At 33.7% G+C, this 21289-nt stretch overlaps 1 protein-coding gene, 1 long non-coding RNA gene and 1 other non-coding gene across 4 annotated transcripts in view; 1 reads left to right on the top strand and 2 right to left on the bottom strand.

Moving 5' to 3' along the window:
• LOC141454638 (uncharacterized) overlaps window positions 1-21289 on the top strand; it is a 115034-nt gene that overhangs the window by 18250 nt on the left and 75495 nt on the right. The gene's annotated exons all lie outside the window — the stretch shown is intronic.
• unpg (homeobox protein unplugged) overlaps window positions 1-21289 on the bottom strand; it is a 47125-nt gene that overhangs the window by 11446 nt on the left and 14390 nt on the right. The window lies entirely within an intron of this gene.
• LOC141454836 (U5 spliceosomal RNA) lies at window positions 20031-20150 on the bottom strand. The gene has a single exon (XR_012458984.1). It is a non-coding gene; the product is annotated as a U5 spliceosomal RNA (small nuclear RNA).

Here is a 21289-nt window from a genome sequence, read left to right as displayed (position 1 = left end):
ACTAACCAAAAAAAAAAAATTAAATGAGTTTAACGAAATAATATAGGAAATTATTTGTGTCTGTATGTTCATTTTTTTATGTAACTAATAGGATTATAAATAGGATTATTTATTGGAGTTGACATTTTGCAAAATGTTAATTTAATATCCTTAATATTATATTATTTAGTTATTAATATTATTTAATTTTAATATAATATTAGAATATTATTATATTATATTAAAATTAAATAATATTAGAATATTACTATAATATTAGAATATTACTATATTAGAATATTATTATAATATTAGAATATTGTTATAATATTAGAATTTTATTATAATATAAGAATATTATTACAATATTAGAATATTATTATAATATTAGAATGTTATTGTAATATAAGAATGTTATTATAATATTAGAATGTTATTATAATATTAGAATGTTATAATATTAGAGAAAATTAGCTAAACGGAAGTGCTCCTTTTCTGAATCGATTTAAAAAAAAATTATTTTAGGCTCAAAAAAGCTAGAATGATCACAAACATGATGCATGTTCATAGGTAATACAAATCAAAGAAAAAGATATCACCGGAATAATAATAATCAAAATTTTGGCTACTAAGAATTGGACGCTTGTTTTTATATTTCCGACAATTTTCGAATTTCCGTGTGTCATTAGAGGTGTTTATTTATCAGTTTGCGGTGAGAGAATGATTTGACTGACTTCTGCTTATGTTTTTGTCACACAATATTCTCATTTTTATTTGTTTTACGTTTAATTGAAATTGGTATAAATTTAAATAAAACGAAGGAGCGGTCTATCTCAAACTAAGACAATTTTATTGAAATTGATTATTATTTAATTGAAAGAGGTTAACAAAATAAAGTAAAAACAAATAATTTGATAAATAAAATAAAATTGATGAATTGTATAAACAAACATTGAATGGATCACAAAATTAAACATCTGTTTGGTTAGAATAAAGTTCTGTTATTTCTAGGAAAGTAAAAGAGAGGTAGTTTTACAATAAAAGGCTACAAATGGTTACTCCATTCCAAATTGTCTTCTTAATACGTAATCCTAAGACTAAATCTGTTCATGACTAATTTAATACGCCTTTTTTGTACCTATTTACTATAATCAGCTGACAATTAAGTCTGATCACATTCTGCCTTCCCAGAGCCGACTTGATGTGTTGTGCCACTCACTTTAGACAAGTTTACTTTATATATAAGTTTAAACTTTATTTAATAATCCAATCAGGTTTCATTTTACCTTAGCCTATCAAAGCATTTGGACATTTAGTTTTAACTTTAACCATCCTTTAATGCCATCTCTGTCTTAACATACCATCTCCGTCAGTTTATATATATATATATATATACGCATGCGCAATGCAATAAGTTGAATAGTTAATAAGACTTGCTACTTCTCCTTGTCTGTCTGTTAGTTTGGCGGCATTAGATAAAAGAACGCCCCTTTTTTGTACTATTTATTAATGCTCGCCGCGAACTAACTCTCAAAAGCACATTGAAGTGTAAGACCGGACATCATCGTGCTACACAGAATAACTGATTATATTCTTGTTTGTCACTTAAAACGATACCGCACCCTTTCTTCTCAACCATTCTCTATGTCCACCAACTCACTCACTCACTTCTTAAAATCATTTTTTATTTCTTCATTGTGTTTAATCGACAGGCAATAAGATGTGCACGTTTATCTTGGAGCCACCCAGGCTGTACTGGAATAGGCCATAGCTTCCCATTTCCGTTTTGTTTTTGATTTTTTTTTTTTTTAATAACACTAAACAGATCTTCCTTCCATTGATCATTAAATGCATTCACACAATATATAACATAATTTGTACTTCCTTTTCATTGAATGGGCGCCTCTAAATGTCTTTTATTCACAAGAACCACCAACCTGGCAGCACCAATACAACACTACTTTCTATTCAAGGTTTTATAGTTTGCCAATAAAAACCTATTGATTGCGGATGACATCTATTGAATTCATTGCTGAGCCATCTAATATACAATGATAATATTGTCTAGATCGTTAAAAAACTTTTAGCGACTAATCAAATTAAACTAACTTCCTTAAATATTAATTACTTACTTTATAATTAAAGTAGCTTCTCTCTCTTTTTTTAATTCTAGACAGGCTAAATTTGCTCGAAAGATTATGAGATATTTTTGAAACTGGGCATCTGGCCATGCAGCAATTACTTAGAATGTTGCTTAAATATTTTATTGCTGTTTTTCACAATAGTGAATATTAATTTATATTAATGTAGTTTTTTTTTCAAGAAACTGAGATCACCTAAATTTTCCCTTTCACCTGGTGACAGGAAGAAGTATTAATTCTTTTTTATATCACACCGGAAATACCCTATTTTGGGGGGGATCACATGTAGTGGATTTTGTACATTGGTCTGTTTGTCTGTCTTCCTTTTAACAAAACACAAAGACCGAAAAGTTGGTTTCGTATACCGTTTCAGATAACCAATCATAAAAATGTTAGTCTAAGGCAGTGATTCTCAACCACTATGCCGCGAAAGTTTTGAAGTTTGCCGCCAAATTTTAGAAATGCATACAATAAACATTATATATTAAATGTAGAAGACGATATCAGAGTAGCATTATCATTTTTACGACCAAATATAAACGAAATTAACAAAAAACATAAAGCTCAAATTTCTCATTAAAAGTATTCTTATTATTAACTTGTAATTAATCCCATAATAAACATACACTGTTGCTTTTATAGTACATATTATGTATTTTATTTTATATTAAAAATAAACGAACTATTTTATACAGTATATTATTTTATTGTTATCTTATTATACGTGGGTGGATCAAATATGAACCAGACTTTTGCTTTAGAACATTTATTGGTAGAGTAAATACAATTTTGAATACACCTTATTTTTCTAAATAATCTCCTCTTTTATTTACACATTTTCCTCATCGAATCGGACGTTTTTTAATTCCGTCATCAAAGAATGAATCTAGTCGTGTCAGTAGCCAATTGCGCACGAACGTTTCTACACCATCGTCGACATCAAAGTGATGACCTCCCAGGGGTGTAATGATGCACCCACGTCTCATCACAGGAGACAATGTGACCTCAAGAAAGCATCTCCCTCTGTTCCATATCGTGTCAAAAGTCTTTCACAGACGGCAAGACGGTTTGCTTTCTGCTCTTCGTCAAGAGGCGAGCAACCCACCTTAACGACACTTTTCGGTAACACAAATCATCGGGAATGATTGATTGGGCACTCCCTACACGATATTCCAACGTGTGCAGCAATTTCCCATATTGTAAGGCTGGCGGTCTCCTTCAATCATCTCACGGATCGCAAGAATATTCGCGCCTCACTGGTGTTTCTTCGAGGTCGGCGTGCAAGGGTCTCATTTTGCACTGACTCTCGGCCATCGGAAAATTTTTTGTGCCAGTCGTAGACTTGGGTCCCTTGAAAACGTTTTTCCAGCGAACTGTGCAGTTAGTCGACGCAAAATTTCGGCAGGTTTTACGCCCTTCCGGGATAGAAATTTAATAATAATGCGTTGCTCAACAGATATGGGTACCTCTTATTTAGACATGGTGCTACTAACAGCCAAACTGCTCTGGCGAGCCGGACCGAGTTACTCACCTCCACTTCACATAGTCAACCAACATATATTATGACGCCACGTTACTCACTTCACCTTGGGAGCGTCAATAAGAAAAGGCCGGTTAATATTTGATTCACCCTCGAACTTATCTTATTGTTGGTGTACCGCCAAATTTTGAAATTGTTAAAAGTGTGCCGCCGCGACAAATAGAAAAGGTTGAGAATCACTGATCTAAGGGATAACGTAGCCTGGATTCGAACCCTTGATCTCTGCATTGGAATCCAGGCTCCCACATCCTTGGCAAGATATTCTTACCCTAATCATTGATCAAGAAGTCTTGCGTACGGGTACATTAAAATGATGTGATGATTGCTTTTATTTGATGATAAAACAAATTTATCCCGATTCTCCTACAACCATTACATTACACTAAATTTTCTAAAATCTTCAATTATTATAATTTTTTTGTTCTTTGCGTCACAAATAACATTTTTTTTTTGCAGTCAGAGGACCTCCCAAAACGTGTATTTCTGGTGGAAAATTAATATCGAAAACCGTTCACGAATAGATAAAATTGTAACTTTGATCTTGAATATCTCGACAAATATTAGGGATATCGAAATGGGGTTAACGTTATTTTTTACAATTTTTTATGTAGTTTTCATAATCATTGTCAAAACAAGTGGTCCTAATGAAACCCAGATCAGTTTTTTTTGGCTGTAACTCCGCCCTAAAATGAAGATACACCATCAGGGGTGATAAATATGAAAACTAGACCAAAAAAAACATATGGTTTACTTTATAGGCTTTTCCGGATTTCCTCTGTCTTAAAAAGATATTAGCGATTGGTGCGTTTTAAATGGATCACCCTTTAGATATTTTTTGGACTATTCAGCAAATAAATACAGCAATGTAACCATTCCAGTGATGCCATTCACCTAACCTATATGGTGAAATAAAACTCTACTAGATTCGGCTAAGAATCATAACTTTTCCTAAAATAGTAACTATGACAAAATTATTTATGACAAACAGCCATTTGACTAGGCGGAAGCCACTGCCTAAAATAACCATTAGCCTGCATTGTCATCTGCCAAATAAATGTAGGCTTTCACTTCCGGTTTTAAAACTTGAAAAAGAAAGAAGGTAATTTAGATGAAATTAAGGATTCAAATTGGCAAGGAATCGGTCCAAATAAATAACATCAACTCCGTCTTTTTGCCAACGTTTCGACAAATATATTGCCTTCTTGAAGGCGTGGCAAAAAGACGAGTTGTTTTTATTTGGACTGATTCCGAAGCCAATTTGAATCCTTAATTTAATATTTCACGATCACTAAACCAATATATTAGTTCTTAACTAATTTTATCAGGTGGTTTATATCATATGTATACAGGGTGAACCAGTAAGTATTGTCCATACGCCTACTGTGTGAAGTACATCTAAAGTGGAGTTCAATGACGTATTGGCCAACTTCATATTTTCCACTGTTCTTGAGTGACGTCACTTTAATTTTTTTTTCCTAAAATCATTACTTTTTTTTTTTGCAATAAAAATGTTATTACTCAGAAAGTTTTAGTCCGAATTCGATTCTGATGACACGGTTAGAAAGACAGATAAATTTTCTAAAAATTGATTCCATTTTGAAGCATAAGTTGTACTCCAAACAGCCTCAATCTTCCTCCGAATGCTGGAAAAATTAAAGTAATCGAAATTTTTAAGAAAACTCATTAGGCCCTTACGTGATCATTATCAGACCTAGGTGCTGGCCACTTTTTATAAAAGTTTCCTTGTTTAATGGGCTTTCAAACGGTATATCATTTTCCAGGATTCCTTTTATCTTCGTATGAGAAATTACGTTTGTTTGGCAAGAAAACGTGTTCACGAGCACTCAACAGTGTCAGTTTATCACGTTGTTTAATTCATTGAAAACTCTTTTAGATGGACCAGTAGTCTATAGTAGGACTATTTTTATAAACAAAAATGCATATGTACTTACTCCAAATTACAATTTCACACACTACACTGTTGAAAAAGAAGGGAATGTGAATAAACCTTGAACTTTTTTTTTTTGTTAAGTGCAATTTGTAACCTTTGACTTCCTTATTTTAAGACAATCTAATTTAAAAATTGGCTACTGGTCCATCTAAAAGAGTTTTTAATGAATTGAACAACTTGATAACTAACACTGTTGAGTGCTCGTGAACACGTTTTCTTGCAAAACAAACGTAATTTCTCATACGAAGATACAAGGAATCCTGGAAAATGATATACCGTTTGAAAGCCCATTAAACAAGGAAACTTTTATAAAAAGTGGCCAGCACCTAGGTCTGATAATGATCACGTAAGGGCCTAATGAGTTTTCTTAAAAATTTCGATCACTCTTATTTTTCCCAGTTTCCGGAGGAAGATTGAGGCTGTTTGGAGAATAACTTATGCTTCGAAATGGTGTCAATTTTTAGAAAATTTATTTGTCTTTCTAATCGTGTCATCAGAATCGAATTCGGACTAAAACTTTCCGTTAATTTTGTACAAAAATAAAACAAAATAAAAGTTAAGCGCAGAGTACCTGATTTAGTCTAAATCGTTTTATCGCCGAGGCCTGCTAAGCTACCAATCATTTAATAAAAGTTCTTAATTTGAGTGTTTTGTGTTTGTTTGTAATAAGTAAATTATAAAAACAGATTATAGTCTTCTATTTAAATGAAAAGTTGGTATTAATCAAAAGTAGTCTTTCAATTAACTAATTTCGTTGAAAGTTATCCAAGTATCTGTAGTTTAAAAATAGTATCAATTGCCAACAGGATCGTGAGTGTAAAGTAAAATGGTGGGGATTGAAAGGAGAGAGTAGTGGGGGCGAGCAAGTCTGTACAGGTACGGTAGTAATGGCAGTGTACTGAATTAGGAGACTATTTGTCTTGTAGGATATTGGGCCATTAAGTAGTAACGCTATATGTTCAACCGGCCGACGGACGGGCGCTTCTATGTTCCGCTCAATTGAGCCAACCAAGAATATGTTTTCTATCTGTTTTACACCTTTACACAGGACCAAATCTTGTCGACAAGTCCACCATCTTATTTATTAACATCAAATGTGTGCTATCATCAAAGGAATATAAGCTTAAGTATTATCGTTCGACCGTAGCCAGAAACTACGGGGGAGGGGTTACAACTTCTTCGCTCTCTGTTACCCCAGTGGGGGAAAAAACTATTTGGGGGTATTTTTAGTTGGGGGGAAAAAAATTATCGGCATAAAATAATCCTTTCACTGACTTGAGGGAGGTCTGAACTGAGGCTACAGCCTAATAGCCGTCACCAGCCATTAACCAACTATTAGCAACACCGTGTCTCCTCACTCATACACGCACAACTTACACAGCAAACCCCCATTTAGAGTAATTATTATTATTTATTTATTTTTTTTTCTAAAATAATTTCTTCTCTGCCAACAATTTTAAGCATTTTATTCTGTAGGTGTTCCCTAAGTAAATCATTTTAATTTTAAATACAAACACCAATGGTGTTGGCAGGAGTTTTTTGTTTCAAACAATTCTGGTTTCCTCTGGCAGTTTCTGAGGAAGAAAACCCAAAAGGCTTTTTGTTTTCTGCCTCAACCAACTGAATGAAATTTATTTTGTGCCGAAAGCTAGGCATCCAACTTAAGCTTCTCTTTTAATTTAATGTCAATTAATTAATGATGATTTTGGTTTCCGATCGCTGTCATTAGATTATTCTAGGGAATTTATTGAAGTGCGGTAATAAATATTGAATAACAATAATTATTTATTTAACAAGTGTGGAAAGTAGTACTTTTCCTCACGCGAGGCAGGGTTTGCACGCACGAGCGAGCGAAGAGAGGCGTTGTGCAAGTGCAAATTGCCGAGTGTGAGGAAAATACTTGACACTCGAGTTAAATATTAGATTTTTTCTGCAACCATTAGATTTATTAACTAAAAAAATTAAAAATTTCATTTTTACAGTCTACAAAAAGTAATTTATTTATTATAAACATTTATTGTTATATTACAATTATTTACATTACTTACGTATTTACATTACTTATTATATTTTCTGCTGTTTCTTTTATTGATGGAGGAGTGTTTTCTAAACAGGAATCACTAGAATCCATTTTAATTTTCTATAAGGTAACACTATAACCTTTTTAACTGTTATAATTAAAAATATCTAATTATTTATTAAAGTATTATTTTTATTTCTATATTCCTTTCAATTTTTATTTTATTTTTTAATATTCGTTTTTTAATTATTTAGATACGTTAAATAAGCTTATTAAAGTTTTACAGAAAATATTTATGTTAATAACAAAACTTCTTATATCAAGGAAGCACAATAAAGTTTTTCCACTCACTAGTGAGGAAAGTGACACTAATGGGAATTTTTCCCCACTAGTGAGGGAAGTTGGGCATTACGCAGCTGATTTTAATTGAGTAATGAGAACATTCCTACATGGTTGCAGAAAAAAAGATTTTTTTTTTTTACAATATTTATTAACCGCACCTCAACAAAATTCTTAGGATAATTTTAATTCAATATTTTTTGACTTTACTTACCGCTTACCAGTGGAAGTACTAGGATTTTTAAAATTTATTTTGATTAAATTAATCGATCTATTATTTATTTTTTTTGTAAAACGTTCTGTATACAGGGTGTTCAGCATAAGACTACGGTAACTTCGGGAGGCGATTCTAGGCATCATTTGCAACAAAAAATTCCATATAAACTATGGCTCGATTCGGCTCCGTTTTATAGATATTTTTAATTTTATGTTTTTTCAAGTTACTACTACTTTTTAGCAAAAAGTGGTCTATATTTTTCAAACTATTGAAGCTACAGCTATTTTAATAAGCTCATTAGAAAGAAGGTTAAATTTCCTTTTAAATAAGCTAATTTGTATTCCAAAATAATAATATTAAGTATTTTACTTTGTGGCCCAAACATAAGAAATAGCAAGTTTCTAATTTTTTCTCCAAAACTTTCGACTTCATTTTTCTCAAAAACATTTTATATGAAAAAACCGTGCACTATTCAGGAAAAACATCTACATACGATCACCTTTCGAACGGTATACAATGCATTGGGGTTATGTTAAAAATTGATGCAGAAATCTGTGATTAATTGCAAAAAGAAGGCCTCAAAACAGCGTCGGCATTATCAAAGGAATTCACCTACCATAAGAATATAACTGATCAGAATCATCAAATCCAGTACGATTTTTTGGTACGATTAATTTAAGAACTATATTCAAAAATATAAAACTTACATTAAAAATAATAAAATAAAATATTAGTTAATTAAAAAAATATGCTAAATATGTGAATAAAACACAGATTTTCTTGAACTACTCAATAGACTTTTGGAATTAACAGGTTGTGAAGAGCTAATGAATAATCACAATCTCCTGTTCTTGGCTTATACATTAGCTCTTCACTTCTGTGATTTATTCACATTATTTGACATATTTCTTTAATTAACTAAAGAATAACACACAGATCTAAACTCATTAAACGAAAATCCTTTCTTTGGAAATTGATACCTATCACCCATTTAACATCATATTCATTTTTCTTTTTTTTATTTTATTTTATTATTTTTAATGTAAGTTTTATATTTTTGAATATAGTTCTTAAATTAATTAATTATTAAATTACACGTTTGCAAAAAATCGTACTGGATTTGATGATTCTGATCAGTTATATTCTTATGGTAGGTGAATTCCTTTCATGATGCCGACGCTGTTTTGAGGCCTACTTTTTTGCAATTAATCACAGATTTCTGCATCAATTTTTAACATAACCCCAATTATTGTATACCGTTCGAAAGGTAATCGTATGTAGATGTTTTTCCTGAATAGTGCACGGTTTTTTCATATAAAATGTTTTTGAGAAAAATGAAGTCAAAGTTTATGGAAAAAATCAGAAACTTGCTATTTCTTATGTTTGGGCCACAAAGTAAAATACTTAATATTATTATTTTGGAATACAAATTAGCTTATTTAAAAGGAAATTTAACCTTCTTTCTAATGAGCTTATTAAAATAGCTGTAGCTTTAATAGTTTGAGAAATATAGACAACGTTTTGCTAAAAAGTAGTAGTACCTTGAAAAAACATAAAATTAAAAATATCTATAAAACGGAGCCGAATCGAGCCATAGTTTATATGGAATTTTTTGTTGCAAATGATGCCCCAGAATCGCCTCCCGAAGTTACCGTAATCTTATGCTGAACACCCTGTCTAATAGGAACTTAATGTCAAAGTAAAATACATCGGTTTGAGATTTCCCTTTTATTAGCACAATTTAAAGTAAAGGTAAAGAAATGCCAGTTTTTTAAGGCTGGCTTAACGTCCAACTACCAAAATTAGGTGTCGTGGACGGAGGCGACCAGCAAACATACGAGGGTCGTTTGAAAAGTCCGTGCAAAGTCAGAGAGATAGCACTACTGGCGCGTATCGAGGTTATGTTTAGTTAGTAGCATCTCTTGGAAGAACACACACCAAGTTTCAGCCAGATCGGTCTATTTCTTTGTGTTTGGCATTCGTTTGAATCGAGGAAGTCGAGTGATTTTCAAAAAATGGACGAAAAAGAATTTCGTGTGTTGATTAAACACTACTTTATGAAAGGCAAAACGCCTCAGGAGACTAAAGAGAAGCTTGATAAACATTATGGTGACTCTGCACCTTCGATTAGAACAGTTTATAAGTGGTTTCAAAATTTTCGGAGTGGCCATATGGGCACAAGTGACGCTGAACGTTCTGGACGCCCTGTTGAGGTTACTACTCCAGAAATCATTGATAAAATCCATGATATAGTGATGGATGACAGAAGAGTGAAGGTGCGTGAGATTGCTAGTGCTGTGGGCATCTCGAATGAACGGGTACATAATATTTTGCATCAACATTTGGACATGACAAAGCTATCCGCAAGATGGGTGCCGCGATTGCTCTTGCTTGACCAAAAACGAAATCGTGTGAAGTGTTGCAAGGACGGTTTGCAGCTGTTCCAGAAGAATCCGCAGGACTTTAAGCGTCGTTTCGTCACTGTGGATGAAACATGGATTCATCACTACACTCCTGAGACCAAAGAACAATCTAAACAATGGGTTACCAAGGGGGAATCTGCGCCAAAAAAGGTGAAGACCGTTCCTTCGGCCGGAAAGATTATGGCGACTATCTTTTGGGATTCGCAAGGAATAATCCTCATCGACTATCTGGAAAAGGGTAAAACTATTACAGGTGCATATTATTCATCGTTATTGGACCGTTTGAAAATCGAGCTGCAAGAAAAACGCCCACGATTGGCCCACAAAAAAGTCCTTTTCCATCACGACAACGCACCAGCTCACACCTCAGCAGTTGTGGTCGCAAAATGAATGGAAATAGGGTTCCAACTCGTTTCACATCCCCCCTATTCTCCAGACTTTGCTCCCTCGGACTACTATTTGTTCCCCAATATGAAGAAATGGCTGGCGGGAAAAAGATTTTATTCAAACGAGGAGGTGATTGCAGAAACGAATGGCTATTTTTCAGACTTGGACAAATCCTATTATTCGGAAGGGATCAACAAACTAGAGCAGCGTTGGACGAAGTGTATAAGCCTAAAAGGAGACTATGTTGAAAAATAAAAAAGGTTTACCCCCAAAAATTAAGTAGTTTTTATTTTTGCACGGACTTTTCAAACGACCCTCGTACTTTACTATAAATTTCTATTATTAACCATTAAATAAAAATCCAAGGCCTAGACCGGGAATCGAACCCAGTACCACAATACATATTAGCTTTATCAACGTACTTTTTTTTTATTGTACTTAATTGCAAAAATACAATAATAAAATAATGATTTACCAAAGTAGGTACGTGTACAAAAAAAAATAATAAAATGCACACATGCATCATATACGAGATTTAGAGCATAGAAATCACAGTACATGCGTTCCTGTGTCATCTATATTAATTACAATCCTATTAATTTCTATTAACAGCAGTAATTAACTTGAATAGCATGTTTATTAATTTGTTAAATATTCGAAGGGGATATTCGTAGTAAGGCGTTGAGTCTAAAAAAAAACTGGTTTTATGTTTGTGTTTGTCAGTCTGACAGCAAAACTCAAAAAGGAAAAAAATCGATAAATAAATCGAAAGAAATTGAACAAATTAGGCAACTAGAAGTGCCCCTTCACTGAATCGATTTTTTGTTATCTTTTTTTTTGTTGTTGTTTTTCCGGCAATAAATAACAAATTACTTACAACTGGATAAACAAAAATTACCGCGGCAAGTCGAATTGAGCGGGAGTTAATGATGTTTGTGCCGTGTAATTAGAATTAAAAAATGTACACGATAGTATTATTAACTTAGATTAACTGCTTAACAATTAAGTCTTAATTAATCAGTGAACACTGCTTTTAATATAGTAATTAATTTTTGTTGTTGTTTTCATTAGAACCCACAATTAAACATTGTTGGCAGATATAATTGCCGTGCAATAATTGCCTTGATGGCCTTGTGGCACGGCCTCAGTATAGCGATCATCGCCTTGCAAACTAACTGGTCCTGTTTGCTAACATTAGCTTATTTTTCCGTTGGTTTGTCTATTTAGTTTTAGCTCCTCAGTTTTATTTAAGTTGCAACAACGATTTATATTAGTAGCTAATTACTTTGGACTGAACAGTGTGGTGTCAAGAATTTATGAGGGTCATTAGACGAATCAAGATTGGGTAAAATGAGTACTACTGATCTTTAAGCCAGAATAAAATATATCGTAAAATATTTTGGGCAAACTAATTTCACGACGCGTTATGATTGTTACTTTTTTAAATTAGATAAAATATACATATTACCGGCAGAGAATGAAACCTGTCGCGTTATCTAATGCCTAGTTACTTTACAAAATTAAACTTGTCAAAAATGAGAGATACTACGATAGAAAGGAGAATAACCAATTTGTGAAATATTTTGGCATAAAGTAGAATTAATTTAGAACAGGCATTAAATTTTAGATGTGGGAGGGATTTAGCAGAGCCTCGCAATTTGGTTCTGTGAGTCTCCAGTCAGTATAGGAACATTCTTTGTCATGGCCGGCGCCATTGCTGTCGGAGGATTGGTAGCAGCTTATTATTTTTTGGAATTAAAAAACAGAAAAAGAAGACACAGCTAGTAACAATAGTTTTCATCATAGAATCTGCATTTAGTGATAATCTCTTGGATAAATTAAGATTGTAAAACGACCTGAGAACTCTGAAATCTTAAAATGGTGAACCCTAAATTCAGATAAATGGAGGCAACTGCTAAAACCAGCACTCAGGGTGGCCGTAAACTGTCGGAAAATGGCAAAACTGACTGTTGATATACACTTTCCACGATATCCGAACTAGCGAGATGTGAATTTCCCAGTGGTTTATGAATCCTGTAGCTATTATGTCAATTTATTGCCCCCTTATACAAGAGGTTCTACGGGAAGATTCAATTTAATTCAAATTTCCCCCATTTTAAAAAAAAGAAAAAGTAAAAAAGAGAGAAGGAGCAAAAAAAGATGGCGACTGCAGCTAGTGATGCTGAGGTTTTGGTCTATAGCTCACGTCAAAATTCAAAATCAAAATTCTATAGACGCACGTCATGTATAGGGTTTATAGATTAGATAGACAACTAAGAAATCAAAAACCAAAAATCAAAATAACTTAAACAATAGGTGTAAAGAAGACAACAAAGTAAACATTTATAAGAAGATAATCATTGATGTTATTTTAGATATATTAACACGCAAAGATATTTCTTTCCCAACATTTAAGTGTCTGGTTTCCTAAGTACAAGAGGCCAGATACCAAGAGAAAAAAACAACTTCAAAATGTTGCTTGAACAGGTGGTAAGATACGGAATTAGAGATCATCAGGTTTTAATCTGTTGGTAGTTAGTTGCAAGAGCACCCGTATTTTTAACAAAAACTTAAGACTAACAAAAAAATCGAGAACGTTGCCCAAACAAGAGCTAGGTGACTTAAGTTTCTAATAAAGAGCTAAAGAGATTGAAGTGAGTTTGTCGCTTGGAAGTTACAAAATTGTAATTAGAGAGAGAGAAAGCAATGAACTCGTTTTATTTCAAATTTTCTCATTCATTAGAGCTGCTAATTACTAAAAAATCAAAATAACTTAAACAATAGACATAAAGAATACAACAAAGTAAACATTTATAAGAAGATAATCAAAAATTAAAGATAGCTTTCTTCATTAGTTAAATATGGGCTAAAGATCTGGGTTGATTCTTGTTTAATCTGGTAATTAAATAATTCGTTATAGTATCGTAGCCATTTGCAAAAAGGCGACACAATGATGGGTTTAAGCGGCTTCGCTCTAATCACTGGCATGAAGGTAGTTTTTGGGACAGATGCAGAAAAACATTTTAAACAATTTCATTTCGCAAGTGGAAGTGCATTAATAAGATGGTGAGTTCGTGTGGTCTATTCTAAGAAAAATATATTGTTTAACTAATGTTAAGCTAAACTTAAAGTTTAAACTAAAACTTAAACTTAAAGCTTAACTAAACTATACTACTGTTAATTAAGTTTTCTTCAAATAAAGTTAGGCTAATAAAAGTTAAACTGAATTTCGATTAAATAAACAAAGTTTTATGTAACTTTTGACAAATATTAAGGGAGATACATAAAACTAAATGCTTAAAGGCTTAATACTATTGTTTCCTTCAATAATAAATTAAACAACTTTTGTTTAATCAAACTTGAATATTTATAAATAATTCGTGGGTTTGCTCTTTATTTAAACCAAATGTTATTTTTCTTTTTTTTGCGTTATTTACTCAAACAAAACAAGTTTATTTGTAGAAAAATTCACTCTATTTTATTAAAAACAAAAAAGTTTGCTTTTTTAAGAATGGGAAGGTAATAAAAATCAATTAAACAATAAATATGTATAAGAATTGTTTTTTGATCAGTTTAGTTATTTATTTTTGCTGGAAATTAGAAGTAAAGGATAGCGTGATCCAAAACAATAAAGTGTTTAATGTGGCGCGATTGTGAAGTAAAAAGTAAAGAAGTTAATGTTGGCTGAATTGATCAATGTTTGATCAACCAACGGCGCACAAGGGACGGGAACTTAAAGAAACAATTCTTGACCATCTTTGATTGTAATACAGAAGGTTTTTAACAATTTATACAAAAAATATAGTACACAATAATGAAGTGCTTACCCATTTTATAAATTACAAGTACACGAACATAAAGAAATAATGAAACAAAGGTACATTAGACTCTAACACAGCCTTTTCGATTTCTTGTAAATGACTAGGTATTTTGTGTACACAAGGGGTGCGGGTGGGGGGAAAATGGATATTAAACAGTAGATTGCTACCATTTAGCAAAATGATACCCTATTTCCGCTTTACTCGTTCTTCTTATAATTTGTAACAATAATTATTATCGATTTACTGATTCGAGTGAAACAAATTAGTACCATTTAACAATAATTACTGGCAAAAAGTACAATTTACTTTCTTTTTTTTTTACAAGTACTTCTTAGGTTCTTGCTTATTTTAATAAAACTGGGCAATTTTCAGTAATTTTCGGCAATTTTCGTTTTTTGCCTTCTCTAATGTTTTCTCCTATTTTTAGTGAAGAACTGCTTTGCAATTGTTAGTATTCTCTTAATAATTGCAAATTCATAATTATCGTGATCAATAGGAAAAAAAGTGAAGAAAAAACACACTATTAATAGTTTCACAAACTATTAATAAATTTATTCAGAATCTCAAAGCAGTATTGAACTAAGAACTTAGAATAATAATAATAATTATTATTTTTTATTTATCCTTTTAATGAAATTTACACCTGTACCACCTACAGGGTACAATAAGTAAATGTGATGAGTGTATATGAATAGCGTGGCAGACGTGAATGACGGTCATCCAGTGATGGCCGCCATTAGTCACCCAGTTGGTCACGGGGCCAACGGCGCCTCAGCCGTCTTCGAGGATTGGAGGGTAGCTGTAGTTGAAGACAAGTTTGCAGCTAAAAGGTTGGGATGAAGTGAGAGTTTTTGGTGAAAATTTTTATATCGGATTTTGGCAAGAATTTTGGAATTTGGAGATCTGTATGTATTGTGTGGTTGCTAACATACGAATGGAGCGTCTACTATGCGGCGGTGTATTTTGGATCGGAGTGTTTTCAGTCTATTGATGTTGGATTTTTTAGCTGTTCCATAAAGTTCGAGTCCGTAAGTTCATATTGGTGGTGAGAAGAGCTGTATAGAGTCGTCGTTTGTTCTGTAGTGAGAGTTTTGAGCGTTTGTCGTAGTTGTCTGGCTATAATTATTTAAATGATTTATTAGAAAATTTAAAGAAATTCATTTTCATTGACCTAAGTTTGTCATCTCATGTTTGCCTTTGCCTTTAAAAAAACAAAAACCATAAAAATTATTGTAAATACGAGGGTCGTTTGAAAAGTCCGTGCAAAGTCCGAGAGATAGCACCACTGGCGCGTATCGAGATTATGTTTAGTTAGTAGCATCTCTTGGAAGAACACACACCAAGTTTCAGCCAGATCGGTCTATTTCTTTGTGTTTGGCATTCGTTTGAATCGAGGAAGTCGAGTGATTTTCAAAAAATGGACGAAAAAGAATTTCGTGTGTTGATTAAACACTACTTTATGAAAGGCAAAACGCCTCAGGAGACTAAAGAGAAGCTTGATAAACATTATGGTGACTCTACACCTTCGATTAGAACAGTTTATAAGTGGTTTCAAAATTTTCGGAGTGGCCATATGGGCACAAGTGACGCTGAACGTTCTGGACGCCCTGTTGAGGTTACTACTCAAGAAATCATTGATAAAATCCATGATATGGTGATGGATGACAGAAGAGTGAAGGTGCGTGAGATTGCTAGTGCAGTGGGCATCTCGAATGAACGGGTACATAATATTTTGCATCAACATTTGGACATGACAAAACTATCCGCAAGATGGGTGCCGCGATTGCTCACGCTTGACCAAAAACGAAATCGTGTGAAGTGTTGCAAGGACGGTTTGCAGCTGTTCCAGAAGAATCCGCAGGACTTTAAGCGTCGTTTCGTCACTGTGGATGAAACATGGATACATCACTACACTCCTGAGACCAAAGAACAATCTAAACAATGGGTTACCAAGGGGGAATCTACGCCAAAAAAGGCGAAGACCGTTCCTTCGGCCGGAAAGATTATGGCGACTGTCTTTTGAGATTCGCAAGGAATACTCCTCATCGACTATCTGGAAAAGGGTAAAACTATTACAGGTGCATATTATTCATCGTTATTGGACCGTTTGAAAACCGAGCTGCAAGAAAAACGCCCACGATTGGCCCACAAAAAAGTCCTTTTCCATCACGACAACGCACCAGCTCACACCTCAGCAGTTGTGGTCGCAAATTTAATGGAAATAGGGTTCCAACTCGTTTCACATCCCCCCTATTCTCCAAACTTGGCTCCCTCGGACTACTATTTGTTCCCCAATATGAAGAAATGGCTGGCGGGAAAAAGATTTTATTCAAACGAGGAGGTGATTGCAGAAACGAATGGCTATTTTTCAGACTTGGACAAATCCTATTATTCGGAAGGGATCAACAAACTAGAGCAGCGTTGGACGAAGTGTATAAGCCTAAAAGGAGACTATGTTGAAAAATAAAAAAGGTTTACCCCAAAAAATTAAGTAGTTTTTATTTTTGCACGGACTTTTCAAACGACCCTCGTACTGCAATTACTTAAGTTATAACCTTTACAAACTTAGCCTAAACATATTTATTCTTACCACATTACTAAGTTCGTAAACCATTGCTGTTCATTATTTTTAGTGACTGATTCATAGTTTCAATAGGATGAAAAAATTAACTGCCAGTTTCAGTCATTGATATATTTTTATTGTGCCTCAGAATCCATTGAGGATCTCACTCAATTCATGAGCCAGATAAGACAGAAGACACACCAATCCTTGAACACTGCATTGCCAATGCTCGAACTTAGTTATTGCCAATGTGGAGTGATATTGACTCCATTATTTATTTTTTATATTTTTTTTTAGATTGATTTCAATTTTAATAATAAAATTTGCATTGAAGGATGATAAAGAATAGGAATTAAGAACGAAAAAACAAATTTTGCCCACAAATCGGCTTTAACATTTCACGCAGAAGGAATTAACTTCAACTTAGGATCGCAGTGATTTCAGTATTTTCTAAAATCCTGATTGACTGCCTTCTGATCAGGGGGCTTTTTCATTTTTTTAAAATTACATTCACTATTTTTTTTCAATTACTGTGCGCTGTTGACACGAATCGGAAATCACCCAATTCGCTGCAAGTTTTTGCTGCAATTCGGATAGAAAATCAATTCTAGAAAGAGGCTTTTGTTTTTTGTGCCTTGATACTTTCTGTGAAAATTATTTAAATTGATCAAATAAGCATTTGGGCAATAATCTGGAATCAAGATACTTAATAACAGAAAATCTACTTATATTACCAATCAGGGGTCGAAATGACTCTTATGATTCAAGAAAACTAATCTGCAAAAGGAAACTAAGAATTCCACGGTCTTCAGCTCGTGACTATCGAATGGTGAGAGAGTGAGGATAGCATATCTAAGAGCATTTTGTGGAGAAACAGAGACCATTCATATTTTTTTTTAGAGTCAAATTGGCTCCGGTTTGGCAATGCAGTGTTAATGATGTAAAAATATTACATTGTCAATTAGCCCTGAAGATTGATCTAGTCCCTAGGTCGTAAGCTCGGCGTAATAAAAATAAAAATAAAATAATCGCCTATTTTTTCAGGCGGGGCTTAACGTCCAACTACCAAATTAGGCGTCGTGGACGGAGGCGACTAGCAAACATACTTTACTGTAAATTTCTTTTATTAACCATTAAATAAAATCCAAGGCCTAAAGACCGGGAATCGAACCCAGTACCACAATACATATTAGCTTCGCAGGTAATAAAAATATATCAATGACTGAAATTGGCAGTTATTCTTTGCTAAATCATACATTATACACTTCAAACGGAAGTATGCCCCCCATTTCCTGTCACTGTTCCTCCCAAATCCTGGAAAGTGTATTCAAGTTGATTGAATTCTACCAAGTAAATATTGAAGCGTCTTTTAGGCACTTTTTCTGTTTTAGTGTAACGTAAGATGAATTTGCATACTTATTAGGTGACATGGCCGAAGGCGACTAACGAACATATTTTAGTATAAAATTTCTCATATTAATTTATTTATAATGATAAATAAAAACCAAGGCTTAGACCGGGAATCGAACCCACTAACCAGCAATACATCTTAAGCTTAGCGGGCTATCGCCTCTAACCGCTTGGCTATCGTGGCGCTTGGTAGTAGGTACACAAAATAGAAATACAGTATTCTTTTTTTTTTTTCTTTAGGGCAATAATTGAAAGTAGATATAGTAGATAAATAAAAAAATGTTTTTAGATTCATTGTCTGAAGTGGTAAATTCATTCCCATCTGAGTATAGAAAACAAAAAACACTTTAGGTGAAATGGACCCTGTATAATTGTAGATGACATTGTGCCCAAGAGTGGGCTATAATAATCCGATTTGAAATGGATTTGTGTGCAGCAAATGAAAAAAAAAAACCTTCAATCCATTTTACATGTTACATCAATTATCCCCCAAATGGCTTGACTAAACTGTCGCCGCAGCTTCTTTTCATGTATCCATGTACACAGATAAACACTTAAACGTTGATCAGGACGAAGTCACGTGCCACAGCCGCCCTGTTGGGGATAGAAAGTGTCAACCAATAACAATAAGCCGTTCTACTGATTGTTCCACTAAAAGAACATTAACATAACAATGTATTGTGCAAAGGATAGAGGGGGGTTCTTTGGGGGAGGCTAACACACATACACCACATTGTGACGCAGATGATGATCTTGCCACCCATAGGTTCTGAATAGTTTGGTGGCTTTCATATCCATCTCATGGGAACTACAACCCTTACTATAGTGAATTTAGTTTAGAGGCAAACTATCCCTTTAGTAATACAAAAGCACCTCTTTTTTTGGTGGTGGGGGGGTGGGTTAGATCCATGACAGGACAAACTTATTATCCGCTTAAATGGATCCTATTCTCTTGAGTACAAACAGCAAGAGTGACTAGAACAGTAAGAGTGACAAGAATGATTGCGGTTTTGTGGTAGGGACAAGGCTTTACACCTTGGAGGCTGTAGGGGAAATAACCTCATAATGACCTTATCACATGGTCTCAAGTTTATGTGGGCTTAAAATCTTAATACTTTGTAAATCCATACTTGCAAGATTAAGAATAGGCTATACAATGCTAACCCATGGCTATATAGCTTTAGAGATGAGCGGCAACCCATTTGTGGGACCTGCAATGTAGTACTTACTATCTGTCCATCATATTTTCGTGGAATGTACCAAATATACATCGGGCTAGGCTCATCAAGTAGTCCCTCTCCAGGGAAATCTTTAGTAAAAGGCGAAAGATTTATGAATTTTGAAGAGAGACCAGAGGCGCCATGGTAGCCGAACGGTTAAGAGGCGAGACCTGCAAAGCTAATATGTATTGTGGTACTGGGTTCGATCCGCGGTCTTAGGCCTTGGATTTTATTTAATGGTTAATAAAAGAAATTTACAGTAAAGTATGTTTGCTAGTCACCTCCGTCCTCGACACCTAATTGGTAGTTGGACGTAAAGCCCGCCTGAAAAAATAGGCAATTACTTTACTTTTTTTTTACATCGGCTAAGCCAGGGGTCGGCAACCCGCGGCTCGCGAGTCGCATACGGCTCTTTTATCCAAATTTTGTGGCTCTTCAGCCTGTCCGAAATAAATTATATATTTCAATTTTATTGAAACAAATGAAAATTGCATTTATTAAAGTAAAGATATTTTTTCAAAAAGAATTTTAAATGTGATAGGTTTGAAATTGAATAGAATTATATTAAAATACAGTACGTAATATATAGGTCTGCCGCCATTTTCATTCAAACACAGGTTTAGTTATTATCTATTTGTTTATTTACTTTGTAATATATGAAAATAAATATATAAAACATTTAATTGTTATTGAATATCATAAAATAATAATTTGTGAATACAAATTTATCTACAGAGTTATTTACACTATCATCCTTGCGGCTCTTGGTAAGATTTATTAAAATTTTCTAAGGAGAAATGGCTCTCTACTTGAAATAGGTTGCCGACCCCTGTAGCTAGGCGGAAGTTAAACATGGGTAACAGTGTGAAAGAGATCCTGGACGATAATGAAGACGCTGCAAGGAAAGCTTTGCAATACTCTTTAAAGATCTAAATTTATATAATCTAATATGACACTACGTTGGTCTTGTTTTGGAGCCGTCTTTGTAAATAGTTATGGTTCGTTTCGGTGGCTAGTTAACAGATAGGATGAGCGACTGTGGTGTGAATGAAGGGGGGGGTATCAATCCCAAACTTTAGGTCTTCGGGGAGAGACTTCAGGAGCCACTGTATTTTGGAGGGTGGGTCTGTGAATGTTCTGTAAATAAGTTTTTATCTTAGATTAGGTTATTAATATGATGTGAGCAATATCAAGTACTCCAATCACAAATTTGCGATTAGTATAAGTAAATTTAGAGTGAGTGAAGGAGAAAATGCATTTTAGCTAGATTTAATGTGT

The sequence above is a fragment of the Rhodnius prolixus genome, unplaced genomic scaffold (assembly GCF_049639745.1).
Source record: "Rhodnius prolixus isolate KJV_2025 unplaced genomic scaffold, Rpr scaffold_9, whole genome shotgun sequence".
NCBI lineage: Eukaryota > Metazoa > Arthropoda > Insecta > Hemiptera > Reduviidae > Rhodnius > Rhodnius prolixus.
This window is presented reverse-complemented; position numbering and strand designations above follow the sequence as displayed.